This window comes from Tursiops truncatus, chromosome 7 (assembly GCF_011762595.2).
Source record: "Tursiops truncatus isolate mTurTru1 chromosome 7, mTurTru1.mat.Y, whole genome shotgun sequence".
Classification (NCBI taxonomy): Eukaryota; Metazoa; Chordata; class Mammalia; order Artiodactyla; family Delphinidae; genus Tursiops; species Tursiops truncatus.
The window spans coordinates 7,875,582-7,890,785 of record NC_047040.1 but is presented as its reverse complement, the minus strand read 5'-3'; the positions used below and the strand labels follow the sequence as shown (position 1 = coordinate 7,890,785).

At 35.6% G+C, this 15,204-nt stretch overlaps 1 protein-coding gene across 17 annotated transcripts in view; it reads left to right on the top strand.

Moving 5' to 3' along the window:
- DIS3L2 (DIS3 like 3'-5' exoribonuclease 2) overlaps positions 1-15,204 on the top strand; it is a 373,682-nt gene that overhangs the window by 3,567 nt on the left and 354,911 nt on the right. The gene's annotated exons all lie outside the window — the stretch shown is intronic.

Sequence of the window (15,204 nt, the reverse complement as noted above, 5' to 3'; positions counted from 1 at the left end):
GGTGACGTGAGAGAAACTCAGCCAGAATTCTTGTTATCTTTATTAGACTGAGGGTGGTGGAACTGCACAAGATGCTTGTTTGTGTCATGTAACAGGAGGTAGAAGGATTTGACAGTAAGAACTTTTCAGATAGCATTTTATTTGGAACCATAGAAAGAACTTGATGCCCCAGAGTTGCAATTATGTGATTAACTCTCGTGTTGATGCGAGATTTAGTCAAGTTTAGTCAGCCATTAGTCTAAAAAAACTTCTTTCCCAATTTTTAAAAATTGTGATAAAATACACATAATATAGAATTTACCATCGTAACCATTTTTTGGTGCACAGTTCAGTGGTATTAAATACATTCATAGTGTTTTGCGATCATCACCACCATTCATCTCCAAAAACTGAAACTCTATACCCATGAAACCACCATTCTTCCCAGCCTCTGGCAACTACTAGTTTGCTTTCTGTCTCTGTGATTTTGACTACTGTAATTACCTCATATAAGTGGAATCACACAGTATTTGCCTTTTTGTGCATAATGTTCTCAAGGTTCATCCATGTTGTAGCATATGTCAGAATTTCCTTTTTAAGGCTTGTATGTATATACCACATTTTGCTTATCCATTGATCCATTGATGGACACTTAGGTTGTTTCCACGTTTATCTGTTGTGAATAATGCAGCTAATGGACATGAGTGTGCAGTCCAACTACTTCTGATTCTTTCTTAAAACCCAGTAATAGCTGCCTCTTGGATGCACTAGTGGTGGCAGACAAGAGATAGTGTTCCCACTAGTAGGAAGGGACTTTCATGTTACACAAAGCACAGTGAAAATGTCTGATGAAATTAGCTGGAGATAAGGGCTAATGAAGAGGTACCTTGCCCTCAGAAAATGCCTTCTAATTAGAAAGTTAAGAGGAAGGGGATTATCATTTATGGAGCCCCTCCTATGTGTTGAGTAATTCACATGTATTATGTCATTAAATATCAGTTGTTGTCCATTGAGAAAGAGGATTCAACTCTTTTACTGGGGAGAATATAGAGGCTCAGGAAGTTTACTTAGGTCATAAGGCAGTAAGTGTTAGAACTAAAGTATGGACCCATGTCTGTCTGATTCCAAAGTCCATATTCCTTCCACCACAACACATTGTGCTACTTCTCTAAATCAGGTTCTGATTTCAGCATGAGTGCTACGTATGAGAACATCGACATCAGTTCTAGAGGAACCATAAGGAAAAGCGCAAGTAATGAAGTAGACTGGTACAGTAGGGAGTTACCTGTTCCCTGTGGTTTAAAAAAATCCTTCAAATGAAGGACAGTAATTGTTGGGAGTATTTGATAGACTTGAGAGCTTGGGTACCTAAACCAGGAGGAGGCAGGGAGTTATGTAATGCTAATTGAGTAACTTTGCCCTTTAGATTCCTCTGAGGCTTCCTTTAATGAAATTGGATTGTTTCTATCTCCCATTAGGATTTGATGAGGAAGAGGTTTGTAGTGATTGTCTAGGTGCTGAGGGATTTGGAGAGAAGCCCCAAACATTTCTGTTTAACTTCACCTCATTTAGAGAGCGTTTCTCTACATGGGAAATAGTTGCTCCTTTCCCTCTTTGTCTTGGTCAGCTTTAGTTAGTTTTAGAGGATTGAATGTGAAACTGTAGCAGCAGTTATATGAGGGAGGAGATAACAGCACATGGTTATTTTTGTTTTAATTGTACTTAAAATCAACAATTTACATGGTTTGTTATTCTTTTTAGTTATTTTATGTTTTTTAAATGAAAACATATTTGAATTGTTCATAGATCTTTTGCTCCAATAAGACATTTGTTTTCTTTATGATTTACTGAATTTTGCCAGTTCAAATCAGTCTTAATAGTTTGGAAGTAAGGATGCCCTATAAATTTTATGACTAAAATATACATTATTAATAGGGAATACTTTTAATGATTGAATTAGGAACCAACTTGTATTGTGAAGCATTATTAGTTATTGGTTAAGACCATATATATATATATTTTTTTGCGGTACGCGGGCCTCTCACTGTTGTGGCCTCCCCTGTTGCGGAGCACAGACACCGCACGCTCAGGCTCAGCGGCCATGGCTCACGGGCCCAGCCACTCTGCGGCATGTGGGATCTTCCCGGACCGGGGCACGAACCCGTGTCCCCTGCATCGGCAGGTGGACTCTCAACCACTTTGCCACCAGGGAAGCCCCAAGACCATATTTTTTAAAAGCTGGATAATTGAGGTGTTGTCAACTTACTATAAATTGTATGTATTAAAAGTATACAATTTATTAAGTTTTGATATATGTATATACTCAAGAGACTATTATCACAAACAAGATAGTGAACATATCCATCACCCTCAAAGCTTTCATTACATCCCTGGCTCCTTGACCCCCATGCCAGACAACCACTGATCTTTCTGTAATTATATATTAATTTTATTTCGTAGAATTTCCTGGAATTTTATATAACTGGAATCATATAGTATATAGTTATGCTTCTTTTACTCAGCATAATTATTTTGATATTTATCCTTTTTTTTTAATGTATCAGTAGTTGATTCCTCTTTAATGCTGAGTAATATTCCTTTGAATGGACGTACCGAAGTTTATTAATACATTCACCTGTTGATGGGTGTATTGGTTGTTTCTAATTTTTAGTTGGTAACAAATGAAGTTGCTATGAAAATGTGTGTACGAGCCTTTGTGTGGATGTATACTGTTATTTCTCTTGGTTAAATACCTAGAAGTAGAATGGCTAGATCATATGGTAGGTATATGCTTAACTTTTAAAGCAACTGTCAAAGTTTTGGAAAGTGGGTGTACTATTTTGCATTCCCACCAGCAAAGTATAAGAGGTCCAGTTCCTCCTCATCCTTGCCAACACTTGGTATGGTCAGTCTTTTTAACTTTAGACTTTCTTATAGATGTATATTGGTACCTCATTAGGATTTTATTTTATTTTTAACATTTATTTTATTTTTTTTGGCTGCACCATGAGGCATGAGGTATTTTAGCGAGCCTGCACCCCCTGCAGTAGAAGCGTGGAGTCTTAACCACTGGACCGCCAGGGAAGTCCCCTGATTTTAAATTGTATTTCCCTAAGGAAGTGATGCTCTTCATCTTTTCATGAACTTGTTTGCTATCCATATAACTTCTTTGGTGAAATGTCTGTTCAGATGTTTTGTCCATTTTTCATTGGGTGTGTTTCCTTATCACTGAATTTTAGAAGTTCTTTGTATATTCTGGATGTATATCCTTTTTCAGGCATAGGATTTGCAAATATTTTCTCCTAGTCTCTTTTTATTCTCTTAATGATGACTTTTGAAGAGCAGTTCTTAATTTTGATGATGTCCAACTTACAATTTTTTCTTTTATGGATTGTGCTTTTCTTGCTTTATCTAAAAAATCTTTGCCTAAGTTAATATCACAATGATATTCTCCTGTGTTCTGGAAGTTTTACTTGTAAATCTATGATCCACTTTGAGTAAATTTTTATATATAATGCAAGGAATGGATCAAAGTTCATTTTTTAAATATATGGAATTCAAAAAAAAATAAACGGAATCCAGTTTTTTTAGAACCATTTGTTGAAAAGACTGTATTCCTTCACTTAATTCCCTTGTGCCTAGGTTATACCTAGGTTGAAAATCTATACATATTTTTGGTTCTATTTCTGGACTCTCTGTTTCATTGATCTATTTGTAGATATTGATGCCAGTACTACACTGATTTGATTCCTATAGTTTTATAAAAAGACTTGAAGTCAGATAGTGTAAATCCTTCAACTTTGATGTTCTTTTTCCAGACTTTGGCTCTTTGAGGTCCTTTTCATTTCTGTGTTAATTTTAGAATCAGCTTGTCAGCTTTTCAAAAAAGTCCGCTTGAGAATTTGATTCAAATTTTATTGAACCTATAGATGATTTGGGGAGAATGCCATCTTAACATCTTCCAACCCATGAACATTTATTTAGGTTTTCTTTTCTTTCTCTCAGCAATATTTTGTAGTGTTCACTGCACATATCTTGTACATCTTTTGTCACAGTTAGCCCTATGTATTTTATATTTTTGATGCTATTGAAATGATGGTTTTTAAAATTTTATATCTTTGACTGTTGCTAGTATATAGAAATATGATTGATTTTTGTACATTGGCTCTTTGTTAACCTGGCTATGCTTATTTCTTCTAGCAGCTTTTTAAATAGATTTCGTTGGATTTGCTACATAACGATTATGTCATCTGTGAAAACAATTTTACTTCTTCCATTTTTTTAATATATTTATTTATTTTTGGCTGTGTTGGGTCTTCATTGCTGTGTGCGGGCTTTCTCTAGTTGCGGTGAGCGGGGGCTCCTCTTTGTTCTGTGGCTTCTCTTGTTGCGGAGCGTGGGCTCTAGGCATGTGGACTTCAGTAGTTGTGGCACATGGGCTCAGTAGTTGTGGCTAGAGGGCTCTAGAGCACAGGCTCAGTAGATGTGGTGCATGGGCTTAGTTGCTCTGCGGCATGTGGGATCTTCCCAGTCCAGGGATCGAACCCGTGTCCCCTGCATTGGCAGGCGGATTCTTAACCCCTGCACCACCAGGGAAGTCCCTACTTCTTACTTTTTAATCTTTAACTTTTTATTTTTTCTTATTGTACTGGCTTCAGTTCCCAGTACAATGTTAAATAGAAGTGGTGGAAGTAGACATATTTGTCTTATTCCTGATCTTAGGAAGAAAGCATTTAGTCTTTCACCATTAAGTGTGATGATAGCTGTAGGCTTTTGGTATATTTTCTTTGTCAGTGAAGAAGTTTCCTTCTATTCCTAGTTTGCTGAGAGCTTGTTTTTTTTTTTTTTAATCAGAAACAAATGTTGGATTTAGTCAAATGCTTTTTCCGAGTCTACTGGAAATGGTTTAATATAGTCAATTACATTGACTTTCAAATATTAGAACTAACCTTGCATTCTCTAGATAAACCCTACTTGGTCCTGATGTGTTATTATTTTTATATGTCATTGGAATTTCTTTCTTTTTTTTAAATTTTTTTATTTTTTTAAGTGTTCTCTCTTTTTTTTTTACATCTTTATTGGAGTATAATTGCTTTACAATCGTGTGCTAGTTTCTGCTTTATAACAAAGTGAATCAGTTATACATACACATATGTTCCCATATCTCTTCCCTCTTGCGTCTCCCTCCCTCCCACTCTCCCTATCCCACCCCTCCAGGCGGTCACAAAGCACCGAGCTGATCTCCCTGTGCCATGCGGCTGCTTCCCACTAGCTATCTACCTTACGTTTGGTAGTGTATATATGTCCATGCCTCTCTCTCGCTTTGTCACAGTTTACCCTTCCCCCTCCCCATATCCTCAAGTCCATTCTCTAGTAGGTCTGTGTCTTTATTGGAATTTATTTCTTGAAATTTATTAAAAATTTTCCATCTGTGATTATGACAGATACTGGTTTGGGATGATTTTTCTTGTAATATCTTTGTTTTTGTTTTTGGTATCAGAGTAGTGCTGGCAACCTTCAATGAATTGGGAAGTATTTCCTTTCCTTTAATTTTCCGGAATAGTTTGTATAGAGTTGGTATTTCTTCCTTAAATGTATTAAGTACATACACATTTAGAATTGTTATTTGCTCTTGATGAATTAACCCCTTTAATGTTATGAAATGATCTTTAGCCACAGTAATGTTCTGTGCTCTGAAACCTACATTGACTGATATTAATGAAGACATTCCGGCTTTCCTTTTGTTAGTGTTAGCATGGTATATCTTTTCCATACGTTTACTTTTAACTTATTTGTGTCTTATATTTGAAGTGTTTCTGTAGGCAGCATATTGTTGAGTGTTGCTTTTTAACTAGTCTGACAATCTTTTTCTTTTTGGCCATACTGCATGGCTTGTGGGATCTTAGTTCCCCGACCAGGGATCAAACCCGTGCCCCCTGCAGTGGAAGCATGGAGTCCTAACCACTGGACCACCAGGGAATCCCCCCTGACAGTCTTTTAATTGGTGTACTTAGACCATTTACATTTAATGTGATTATTGATATGGTTAAGTTTGATCTTTCATCTTGTTATTTTTCTTTTTTGTCCCATCTATTCTTTGTTTCACTTCTTTCGGATTAATTTTGTTTTTTCTAAAATTGTCCATCTCCCTTGTTGGCTTATTAATGATAACCATTTATTTATTTAGTGGTTACTTTAGGGTTTATATATACACGTTAAACTTATCAGAGTCTACTTTCAAGGATATCATACCACTTCACATATAAAAACTTTGTGTGTGTGTGTGTCTGCGTTGGGTCTACGTTGCTGCATGTGGGCTTTCCCTAGTTGCGGTGAGCGGGGGCTACTCTTTGTTGCTGTGTGCGGGCTTCTCATTGCTGTGGCTTCTCTTGTTGCTGAGCACAGGCTCTAGGGCGCGCAGGCTTCCATAGTTGTGGTGCACAGGCTGTGGAGCGCAGGCTCAGTAGTTGTGGTGCATGAGCTTAGTTGCTCTGTGGCATGTGGGATCTTCCCAGACCAGGGATTGAACTCGTGTCCCCTGCATTGGCAGGCAGATTCTTAACCACTGTGCCACCAGGGAAGTCCTTTTTTTGTTTTGTTTTGTTTTTTTTATTTGTTTTTGAAAACCTTTTAGCAGTATCTTTTAATTTTCCCTCCTGGCCTTTGTGCTCATCATTTTTTTACTTCCACATATATGATCAATTCCAGTATACACTGTTATTATTATTTATAAGTAATCAATTGTCTTTTAAAGAGACTTAAATTTTAAGAATAAAATCTTTATATTTACCCGTAAGTTACTTTTTCTAGAGCTCTTCATTCTTTTGTGTAGATCCAGGTTTGCATCTTTTTTTATCATATTCTTTCTGCTTTGAGGACTTTAGTGTTTCTGGCCATGCAGGTTTGCTAGTGATGATTATTTCAGTTTTCACATGTCTGAAAAAGTTTGTATTTTGCCTTTGTGTTTGAACGATATATTTGCTGCATAAAGAATTCTAGATTAACATTTTTTATTTTTAATCAGTGTTATAAGGATTTTGATTCACTGTCTTCTACCTTGCTTGTTTCTGACAAGAAATCTGACCTCTTTATTTCTGTTTCTTGTACTTAATGTGTCTTTTTTTTTTCTCTGCTGCTTTTAACATTTCCCTTTAGACTGGTTTTAACCAAATTGATTATGATTTGCCTTGGTATAGCTTTATGTTTCTTGTGAAACACTGAACTTCTTAAACTGTAGTTTTATAGTTTTCATCAAATTTGGAAAATTTTCAGCTGTTACTTCTTCAAATATTTTTTCTTTCTTTACTTTTCTCAGTCCCCTTCCTCTGCCCTGCTGATTTCAGTTATACATATATTAGGTTGCTTAAAGTCCCACAGCTCACTGATGCCCTCTGTTCATTTTTTTCTGTCTTTTTTTCCTGTTTTTCATTTTGGATAATTCCTATTGCTTTATCTTCAAGTTTACTAATTTTTTCCTCAACAGTGTCTAATCTGCTGTTAATCCCATCCAGTGTAGTTTTCATCTCAGGCATCATCATTTTTATTTCTAGAAGTTTGATTTGGATCCTTTTTATATCTTCACTGTTTCTTAACCTATTCAGTTTTTCCTCTAACTTTTTAAACATACAATTCTAATAACTACTACTTTCCTGTACTTTTTCATTATTCCTATATATTTCTACATTCTCTCTTTCTTTCTCTTTGTCTCTGCCCCTCTCTTTCTCTCACACACACAGTACCCACATACCCTCTATTTATTAATGAAGTAATGCAAGATACATAATAATTTCCCTATTTTGTATATTTGGATATAGGCTTAAGAAAGCTAGGTAGTTTGGTTTGCTCAATATCAGACAGTTAATGTTCAGATTAAAATCTAGGTTTTTCACAATGTCTGCTCTTTCCATTACTCCTGCTTCAGTAGGAGAGATAAGACAAGTGTTGAACTAAAACAGAAGTAAGAGTAGGGATGGCACCATAATAGAGAAGGATTATGAAAAATCACAAGGGAGTGTGTAGGTTATAAAAGACTTCCAAGGATGCAGGAAGCATTAGGGATGAGCCTTGAAGGACAAGTGAGATTTTGCATGATACTCTAAGGAGGGCGAAGCATTTGCGGAGAGAAGAGTGTATTGCAGTATGTGAGATTTGGAAGAGTGAGGCATGTGTTTAGCTGAATTGGGTGTGACTATGGAAAGCAGACGACTAGGGAGGTTAGATTAGACTGAATTGTGGAGTGTTTTTGATGTCTGGCTTTATCACAAGTTTTTTAATATATCTTATCTTTTCAACTGCTGCATGCCTCTGACACAGAGATGGAGTCTTTTAAAATTTCCCTACATTCCTTAGTACCGTCTTGCACATAATTCATTTATAGCTTTTCTTACTATAGCACCCTTAGTTCTTCTTTATTAGTACTTGTGATTGCATTGTTTATTGTATAAGAAGTCTTAAATCTTGTGTTCATAAAATTCCTTCCAAAGAAGTCAGCATACTTTATGCTAATTCATTTATTGATTGTCTCAGCAGTCAGCTTACCATACCCTAAGAGTATCCCACTTTCTCAGGCATCCAGAATCCTGCTTCAACTTAAGGGTCATTGTGTAATCTTGTATTGTTCTAATGAAAGGAATGCTCAGATGATAATGTTGTGGGCAGAGCCCAGGCCTGTTTCTCTGGAACTTTTTTACTTCTGGCTGGTAGGGAGGAGTACATGTGGCACTGTCCTTGAACTCACAGCTGCCCACCACATGCAGAATTGGCCCTGACACTTCAAGTGCTCAACTGGACTCACTCTGATCTTTGTATCTCAGAGGAATTGAGAGCTGAGGATTCATCCAGGGTTTCATTGAATTTCAGGTGGGTAAAAAATAATTAATGGAAAAATATCTTATTGTTCAAATCACATCATTCCTCTTGTAATGCTTTTAATTATCTTCTGCAAACCTTTTTACTCTTTAGTTCGAGAAGTGCCCTCTTTGCTGGAGCTCCCTGAAGTGATTGCTCGTGGTTCTCAGTGGGTTTAATCAAAAGGCATGCCTTTTGCTGTAAACCCTCCCTACCCCCATGAAATTCCTTGTTAATGCAACTTCAGAAGAAAAGATGAAAATCAAGCATTTGCTAACTCCTAGCAGGCGACTAGTTAGGACACTATAGAACCAAGCAGATTTTCAGTGGCAAATACTGAATCTAGAATTAAAAGACTATATATGTATTTACATGCATTTTTGTATGGTCTTGTTTGTTTTTAAATGGTAGTTTTTTATTAAATACTGAGAAGTTACAAAGTAATGTATGTAAAATATGTGTAAGGTATACAGAACACTAGGACAGTGAATACCCATGTACCTAACCACCGGTTTAAGAAAAAAATTGAAGATCTCTATGTTCCTGTTCCTTATCCCACCTCTTCCTTCCCATTTCAGAGGTAACCTGAATTTTGTATTTTCTTCGTACTTGAACCATATAGTTTGTATCCTTAAACTGTTGTTTAATTTTGCATGTTTTTGAAATTTATAAAACGAAATCACAATGCAGATATTTTTCAGTGATTTGCTTCTCTCTATAACATTATATGTGTCTGCTTTGGTCATATTTTTGCAAGTATTTAATCCTGGGCTGCTTTCACTTAGTGTAAATTTATTTAATAATTTTCCTCGTTAGTTTTATAAAGAATGTGATTCATATGTTTCTACCTTGTAGAAATAAAAATGGTAATGCTCTCTGACTGGATAAAAATAAACCATTCTCCTTTAGGCATTTAATGTACTCTCAGGGCCTTCCTTTGTGAGTGGGCAGGAGCCCTTTGAGGTGGTGGTTTATTTTTCCTGCCTTTCCCCTTATACTTCACCTTGGGCAGCCTGGACACGCCCCATTCTCCAACTAGGTGGCTTGGTGGTTCTTTACCCTGACTGCAGAGAAGAATCACCTGACGAGATTTAAGAATACCCATGCCTGGGCCAAACACAGACCAGTTACATTTGAATATTTCTTTTTGTGACTGTTCTTATCTTTTGCCTGTTTTTTTTTTGTTGTTGTTATTATTGTTTGTTTTGTTTTGTTTTAGTTGGGTTGCTTCTTTCATATTGATTTGTAGCTCTTTACATATTCTGTATATAAATCTTAGAAGTCTTAAATGTTGCAGATATTTTCTTCTAGTCTGGTGCTTTGTCTTTATGGTTTCTTTTGGTTTACAGAAGCTTTTAATTTTTAAAATTTGAGTCTCTTTATGGTTTCTGTGTTTTATGTCTTAACTAAGAAGCCTTGTTTTACCCCTAGATTTTGAGCAGTTTTCTCCTATATTTTCTTTTAATATGTTTATAATTTTACTTCCAACATTTAGCACTTTAAGCCAACTGTAGTCTATTTTTTATGTATAGTATTAAGGATCTAACTTTGCTTTTCTCTAAGCAGATAGCCAGTTGTCCTATTATCATTTGAGTGGTCTTTCTCCCACTAATTTGAAATACCTTTTTTAGAATTTCCTAAGGGTCCATTTTTAGACTCAGTTTTCTTCTATGATGTTTTTGCCTATTTCAACTATAATAATATCATACTGTTTTAATTACCATTACTTCATAGTATGTCTTCAAATCTGAGAGAGTAAATCTTTTCTTGTCACTCTTCCTTTGCAAATATTTTTCATCCATTGTGTACATTTTTTTCTTCCATTTGATTTTTGAAATTATTTTTTATTGGTGTGAAATTCACATAACATAAAATTAACCATTTTAAAGGGATACAGTGGCATTTCATGCATTCACAGTATTGTACAACCATCACCTCTGTCTAGTTCCAAAACATTTTCATCACCCCAAAAGAAAACCCTGTACCCATTAAGTAGTTGATTCCTATTCTTCCCTTTCCCTGTTTTCTGGGAGTCACCAATCTGTGTTCTGTTCCTATGGATTTAACCTACTCTGGATATTACATATATAGTACATGGAATCGTACATGACCTTGTGTCTGTCTGGCTTCTTTCACTTAGCATAATGTTTTTGAGGTTCATCCATATTGTAGCATGTATTACTTCTTTTTGTGGCTGAATAATATTCTATTATATGTATATGCCGCAATTTGTTTATCCATTAATCTGTTGATGGGCATTTGAGTTGTTTCCACCTTTTGGCTGTTGTGAATAGTGCTGCTTTGAACATGTGTGTACATTTATTTATTTGAGTAACTATTTTCAACTCTTCTGGGTATATACCCAGAAGGGGAATTGCTGGGTCATGTGGTAATTCTATGTTTAACTTTTTGAGGAATTGCCAGGCTCTTTTCCACAGTGGTTGAACCATTTTACATTTCTATCAGCTACATATGAGGGTTCCAGTTTCTCTACATCCTTGCTGATACTTGTTATTTTCTGGGTTTTGTTTTGGTGTAGACATCCTTTTGAGTGTAAATGGAACCTCATTGTGTGTGTTTTCTTTTTTTAAAATATTTATTTGGTTGCGCACAGTCTTAGTCACGGCACACAGGACTTCTTTGCTGCATGTGGGATCTTTTAGTTGTGGCATACGGGATCTAGTTCCCTGACCAGGGATGTAACCCGGGCCCCCTGCGGTGGGAGCGTGGAGTCTTAACCACTGGACCACCAGGGAAGTCCCTTCATGGTTTTGATTTGCATTTCCTTGATGGCTAATGACGTTGGGCATCTTTTTCATGAACTTCTTGGCCATTAATATATCTTCTTTGGAAAATTGTCTGTTCACAGCCTTTGCCCATTTTTTTTCTATTTGATTTTTAAGATGAGCTTCTTAGTTTCTATAAAAAAGTTGTGATTGGAATTTAATTGTGGTTACATTGAATTTTTTGACTAATTTGCAGCCAATAGCTTTGTAATATTGAGTCTTTCTTGTCAAGAGCAGTGTTTGTTTATTTGTTTAGGTCTTTTATAATTTTAAAAATAATGATGTTTGAATTTAAATTAGGTCTTATATCAGTGTTATTAATTTTGTTCCCAGACATTTTGTGATTTTGGTTATTGCTAAGAATTGATATTTTTCCTCTCATGTTTTCAAATTAATTATTGTGGGCATATAGGAATGTTATCGATAATTTCTTTGTTGATGTTGAATCTGCCCTTTCTGACATTCTTGATGAAATCATTACTCTTAATAATTTGTGAGTATAACCTTTGAGATTTTCTAGACAGACAATTATATTATCTGTAAATATTGAAAACCTCTTAAACTATTGAACCAACTTGATTTATGAAAAAGCATAATTATTTTTAATTGATAAGTCTAAATAGATGCTTTTTATTACTAGTGAATAGAGTTAAAATATATGTGTACATATATATGTATATATAATGTTGTTTGAGAAATGTAATTTATACTCTTGTAAGAAACAAAAAATCAAACGTTACTAAAATGTATGCCTTAAAGTGAGAATCCTTAGTAATCCTACTTTCTAAAGAAAATTGTTATGAATGTGGTGTGTCTAAATAGAGGTTTCATTTGTTATACTTTGAGAGGCAAAGACAGTTAAAGAGATGGCTCATTGCTAGACTGTTGGCATTTTTAAGATGGTGTAGGCCAGTGCCATATTTCACTTGAGAATTTCATCCCCTGCTGTCCCTGGAATGATAACACGAGAGTTTAATTTATATTAAAAATATAGGTAAAAGAAATTCTTCCTTTTCTTAAAAGTGTATGCCATTCTTTCCTACTCTGGTATAATAGGTTCCGTGCTCTTCAAGAACTATGAAAATAATTTATTTTTTTGTATCTTTGCTTCTTAACTGAGGATATTTCTTGTTATCCTGGGAGACCTGGAACTTAGCAGAAGTATTTCTGCATAAGGAGTGAGAAACTGTCTTGGCTTTTATGTAGGATGCACTGCACAGCAGACCCACATGGAGGAAATGGATTGGGCTGATAGTGGTTTAGAAGCAGCTCTAGTTTGAAATGGGGGCTAATGTGAGAGGCCTTGACTAGAATGAATGGAGTAAATGTGGTTTTGCTCTAGAATGAGCTTCACTGACTGCGAACTTGGAATTCATGTTCCAAGAGAAACCTCATGAAGATGAGAGATGCTCCTGAGGTCTGCAGAAGAATGCCCATTTAGTCTCCTAGAGCTGATTAAAGGGATTCTAGCTCCTGACAAGATGGAGATTCAGAGCTGGAATAAACCTTAGATCCTCATCCTTTACAGCTGGCTTAGGCTTGTTCAAAGTATTTAAGGTCTTGGGGGATTGGAAAATATTTTTGAATCAAGTTTGGCTTCTAAAGTGAAAGGTAGACTAGATACTGAGAAACAGCAAATCAGAGAAGATTAAATATGGTATTTAATGGGGGGGAACTGGAGAATATGTTGTTTTGGAGAAACTTATTAGAGACATATAGTCACTATATTCCTGGGAAAAATTTTTTAAATATTAAAAAATAATTGCAAATGACTTATGTAAAGAATTTAAAAACAAAATTCTTTTTTATACAAAGTTTTCTAACTGATTATTAGTGGAATATAATAAAAAGGCTATTAACTTTATAGACAGATCTTCCTTGATGGGGTGACTTCTCAGTAAACTCTTCAGCCAAGTTGAAAACGTGTTTAATAATACACCTAACCTACTGAACATCATAGCATAGCCTACCTTAAATGTGTTCAGAACACTTACATTATCCCGCAGTGGGGCAAAATCATCTAACACAAGGTCTGTTCTATGGTAAAATGTTGAATAGCTCATGTAATTTATTGAATACTGTACCGAAAGTGAAGAACAGAAGGGTTGTCTGGGTCTAGAATGGTTTTAAGTGTATCAGTTGTTCACGCTTGTAAGGGTGTGGCTGACTGGGAACTGTGGCTCACTGCCACTATTCAGCATCACAAGACAGTATCTACCACATATTGCTAGCCTGACAAAAGATCAAAATTCAAAAATTGAAGTACAGTTTCTACTGAATGTATATCGTTTTCACACCATCATAAAGTTGAAAAATCCTAAGTTGAACCATCGTAAGTTGGTTCCAGATACAACCATCTGCGTTGTATTTGGACACTACTGAAGTCATATTGTAATGCTTTATCACTTGATTGTATTGGATTTTCTAGGTAGACAGTAATTTCATTTATAATTGATCATTTTGTCTCTTTTCTAATATTTATATTACCTTTTTTGTTATATAGCAACAACTAGCTTCTTTAGAACAATATTGAATGAATGGTAAATAATTTAACTGTTATAGCTGGCAGCCTTTTCCTGTTCTGGGAGTGCCTCTAGTGCTTTGTCATTATCCATAAGTTATTTTCTGTGGCTATCTTTTAACTTTTTTCCTTTTTAAACTTTACTTGGTAGAATCACATGCAGTTGTAAGGAATAATACAGAGAGATCCTGTGTACACTTCATCTGGTTTCCTCTTGGAGAGCTATAGTATAATATCACAACTAGGAAATTGATATCAATACAATTTACCCATCTTATTCCGATTTTACCAGTTTTACTTGTACTCTGTGTATGTATGTGTATTTCATTCTGTTACATCTGTAGATTGACCACCACAGTCAAGATACAGAATATTTCCTTCACAAGGACCTCTCGTGCTACACTTTCACGGCCATAGCCATCTCCCTCACTCTCTGCCTCCCTAACCGCTGGCAACCTCTAAACTCTTTCTAATTTGTCATTTCAGGAATGCTTTATATATGGAATGAGGTATGTAGTACATACCTTTGAGACTGACTTTTTTCACTCAACATAGTTCCCGTGTGATTTCTCCAGGTTGATGCATGTATCAATAGTTTGTTCCTTTTTACTGCTGAGTAGTACCATGGCATGGAAGTACCATAGCTTGGTTAACCATTCATCTGTTGAAGGACACCTGGGTTGTTTTCGGCTATTACGAATAAAGTTGCTATAAACATTCATGTGGAAGTTTTTGTGTGAATGTAGGTTTTCATTTCTCTGGGATAAATGCCCAAGAGTGCATATACCCTTTGCTTAGATTCACCCGTTGCTAACATTTTGTCCCATTTCCTTTATTTTTTGTGATCACTCACCCTCCCTCCCTCTCATCCTCTACACACACACAAATATAAAATAACGGTTTTCTTGAGCTTCTTGAGAGTAAATTGCATACATTATTACCCCTAAATTCTTCAGTGAGTATTTTTCAAGAATAAGGATATTTTTACACACCTAAAGAAAAGTTATCAACTTAGTTAATTTGACATTTATACAACTTTGATCATATCTGCCATCTATTACAAGTTGTCAG